Source organism: Anolis carolinensis, chromosome 4 (genome assembly GCF_035594765.1).
Source record: "Anolis carolinensis isolate JA03-04 chromosome 4, rAnoCar3.1.pri, whole genome shotgun sequence".
NCBI classification, from domain to species: domain Eukaryota; kingdom Metazoa; phylum Chordata; class Lepidosauria; order Squamata; family Dactyloidae; genus Anolis; species Anolis carolinensis.
This window is the reverse complement of record NC_085844.1, coordinates 161618525-161622475: the sequence shown is the minus strand read 5'-3', so window position 1 is coordinate 161622475 and position 3951 is coordinate 161618525. Positions and strand designations below refer to the sequence as shown.

General features: G+C 43.4%; 1 protein-coding gene across 4 annotated transcripts in view; it reads left to right on the top strand.

The window, feature by feature from the left end:
- The first annotated feature begins 276 nt into the window (after nt 1–276).
- Nucleotides 277–3951, top strand: part of dnajb4 (DnaJ heat shock protein family (Hsp40) member B4) — a 29987-nt gene continuing 26312 nt past the window's right edge. The window contains exon 1 of one of the 4 annotated variants that reach the window (XM_008114133.2): nt 277–478. The gene's annotated coding sequence lies outside the window, so the exon portion shown is untranslated. Of the gene's footprint in view, nt 479–511; nt 692–2615; nt 2732–3951 lie in introns of those variants that run through there. The other 3 variants (XM_008114134.3, XM_003223080.4, XM_062979563.1) reach the window with 3 other exon arrangements.

Here is a 3951-nt window from a genome sequence, read left to right as displayed (position 1 = left end):
CGCATCGTGTTCACGGGGAGGAGGGGGCGGGGCGAACGTATCTCGCGAGATCACAGCCTATTGGATTAGAAAAAGGCGCGCGAGATTCCTATACTGTACTATATGGCACGCTGTGTCTCTCACTCAGAGTTGGACTTCAACTCCTAGAGAGCTTAGATAAACCTCATCAGTGGCCGGGCATTCTGGGTAATGAAGTCCACCGCGTAAAGGATTTGAAGGGAAGTCTCGCGAGATCTGTGCCAGGCCGTAAGCTTTGCAGGAGACTGGTTGGCGTGGAAGTGGCATTGAGAGAGTAGAGAGGGCCCGCGCGTGCGGAGTGGGGCGGGATCTCGCGCGACTTGTGGAGATGACACCTATTTCATGAGAACATAACCCTCTCGGTTCTGTGTGTGTGTTTACATAGCGCGTGCCGCTGAGACGTTTCCTCAGTCGACGGCGAGCGGAGAGGTCTTGTTGCTGCACTTGCCTCGGCTAGCGAGTGAGTGAGGCCTTTTCCCCTCCGAGGCGTAGCTGTGGTAACGGGAGTTGAGGCCAGGCTTAGCCTGAGCTGCCCTTTTGACTATCAAGCTTCCCCCCCCCCCCCCATTGCTCTTCAGAATGGTTGGGACTGACTGAAGGAGTCGTTTCATAGCGCTTTGGTTTGAATCTCAGCTTTCACCCTCCTTCTGGGGAGCCGAGCCACCATTTACAGGTTGAGTAGCCTTGATCCCAAATGCTTGGAGTCAGAAAGAGTTTGGATGTTGCCATATTCGCAGGTGTATAAGGAAATGTCTTGGAGGTGGGAGCCAAGCCTGAACACGACGTTCGTTTAAAATTCATATATATAGGCTTGGGCAAACTGGGGCCCTCCAGGTGTTTTGGACTTCAACTCCCACAATTGTGGGAGTTGAAGTCCAAAACACCTGGAGGACCCCAGTTTGCCCATGCCTGCCTTATACCCACAGCATGAAAGTAACTTCATTTCATACATGATATTTTTAAATTTTGTGCATAAAACAAACATTTTTAATATATTGAACCCTCAGGAAGCAAAGGTTTTATTATAGCCATCCATGTAGATTTTGGAGCATTTCGGGATTCTGGATAAAGGATGCTCAACCTCCTACATCTATCACAGGGCAGTTAAAAAGCCGAAGAGGACTTCTTATAAATGTATTTGTTCATGTTGTCATTAAATTGCAGTGGGGCTTTGCAACATACTGTTCTTTGTGTTGTCGAAGGCTTTCATGGCCAGAATCACTGTGTTACTGTGCGTTTTCTGGGCTGTATGGCCATGTCCCAGAAGCATTCTCTCCTGACAATTCGCTCGCATCTATGGCAGCCATCCTCAGAGGTTGTGAGATATATTGGAAACTAGACAAGTGAGATTTCTATGTCTGTGGAAAGTCCAGGGCGGGAGAAAGAAAACTTGCCTGTTGGAGGCAAGTGTGAATGTTGCCATTAATCACCTTGATTAGCATTGAATAGCCTTGCAGCTTCAAAGCCTGGCTGATTCCTGCCTGGGGGAATCCTTTGTTGGGAGGTGTTAGCTGGCCCTTGTTGTTTCCTGTCTGGAATTTCTTGTTTTCAGATTGTTGTTCTTTATTTAATTATTTACAGCAAACGAGAGTCCTTTCTCACACCCTGGACCTTCCACAGATACATAAAACTACCTTGCCTAGTTTCAAATATACCTCAATAGCTCTGAGGATGTGTGCCACAGATGTGGGAAAAATGTCAGGAGAGAATGCTTCTGGAACATGGCCATACAGCCTGGAAAACTCACAGCAACCCAGTGATTCCGGCCATGAACGCCTTCAACGACACAAGACAGAATAGTTAAAAAACCAAAGAGGACATTTTATAAATACATTTCTTCATGTTGTCTTAAAACTGCAGTGAGACTTTGCAACATACTGTTCTTTCACTTTGTTAAAATAGGCACGTTGATAAGATTTATATAGTGTGGCTTTACTTCCTTTTAATCTTGTGATCTAAATTGTTGCTTATTGGCCATGCTTCAGAGGCTCCTTCCATACAGCTAAATAGAATCCCACATTATCTGCTTGGAACTGGAATATGTGGCAGCATAGACTCAGGTATTCCAGTTCAAAGCAGATATTGTGGATTATTCTGCTTTGATATTCTGGCTTATATGGCTGTGCGGAAGGGCACAGAGACTACCAAATGACTCTGGTTATTGTGTTGTCAAAGGCTTTCATGGCTGGAATCACTGAGTTGCTGTGAATTTTATGAGCTGTATGGCCATGTTCTAGAAGCACTCTCTCCTGTCATCTATGGCAGGAATCCTCAGAGGTTGTGAGGTATATTAGAAACTAGGTTAGTGAGGTTTATATATCTGTGGAAGGTCCAGGGTGGGAAAAAGAACTCTTGTCTATTGGAAGCAAGTGTGAATGTTGCAATTAATCATCTTGATTAGCTAACACCCCCCAGCAAAGCATTCCCCCAGGCAGGAATCAGCCAGGCTTTGAAGCTGCAAGACTTTTCAATGCAAATCAAGGTGATTAATTGCAACATTCACACTTGCCTCCAACAAACAAGAGTTCTTTCTTCCACAGATATAGAAATCTCACTTACCTAGTTTCCAATATACCTCACAAGCTCAGAGAATGCCTACCGTAGATGTGGGCGAAACATCAGGAGAGAACGCTTCTGGAACATGGTCATATATCCTGGAAAACTCAGCCACCCAGACTCTGGTTATTGCTGGAGCATGGAGAGGAAATCCAAGGTGATTCATAAAGATGGACCCAATTTAAAGGCAGTATATTTCAGGATGGTAACATCTTCAATTACATAAAAAGTTACAAAAAGATTTATTATCAAGCGTTACTTACTAATCAATTTTAGCCAGAAACAAAACTAAAAAGTAACACTGCAAATAGAGAATATCCCTTTAGGTCCTACGTTGTGGGGTTGCCATCTTGCAAATGGCTGAAGCTAGGGGCTGTATGTGTGCTGGGAAAGGCATCTAGCGGTAATCCTTTGAAACTCTATGCCCCACCCTTTCAAGGGGGAAGCATTTCATTCAAAGGCGGTTCGTGGTTGCAGAGATATAGCTAATTCGAATAGAATCCATCTTTTTAAAACACCCTGTATATTAAGCTTCATGAAACAGTAATATGTACTAATAAGTGTTCTATAATAGGGCTTTTGGGAGAGGGGCAGGGGAAAAAGGAGGCTGGGAGTATTATGTGGTTCCATGCCTTTCTATTAGGAGACTAAAAATAAACACATTAACTTAAGTGTGGGGTATGATTCACTTCTTTAGATGCCCTGGATTCAGTATTTGGGTCTTGAGTTTATATGCACAGTATTTTTTCATAGGTATGAGGGATTAGAGTTCAGACTCTTAATTGCCAGGATTTCAAAACAACAATAAGGTGTAGCCAGGACTGACATAGTGAGTGAGCCCATATAAGCTTGTCTCAAGTCTTCTGAGATGAAAGGCTCATGAAGATTTCTAGGATCCTGTGCGATTTCATAGGAAGGTTAAATTTTGAAATGGGAGGCCAGGACCCATCATGAGGAAGGAATTTTACTGTTGTCTGGCCAAAGGCTTTGCCTGACCCAGAGTAGAAAGAGCAGGTGGTTCACAACTGTGCCAACTTTTGGTGTGTCATTTGAGGGCAATATGTTCCATCAGTACTTGAAAATGCAGGATTTTGGGGCATTCTGTATAATGCTTATATAGGACAATTTTTCTGGCTGTTAAATAAATAACACTATTTGCAAGAAGGGACCTCTGGCAACCCTATCTATGACCTGTGTTAGTTAATAATACAATTGTCACCCATATTAATGTCACCCACACAACCATTTTCATTCTGCATGTATAACTGAAACTTGAATGTTGAACTCTGTAAATCTGGAAAATAGAGTTTAATCCCAGAGATTTTATGCTAAAATAGAAAATGCCTTAAATATGTCACAGCATTTTTCTGCAGGAAC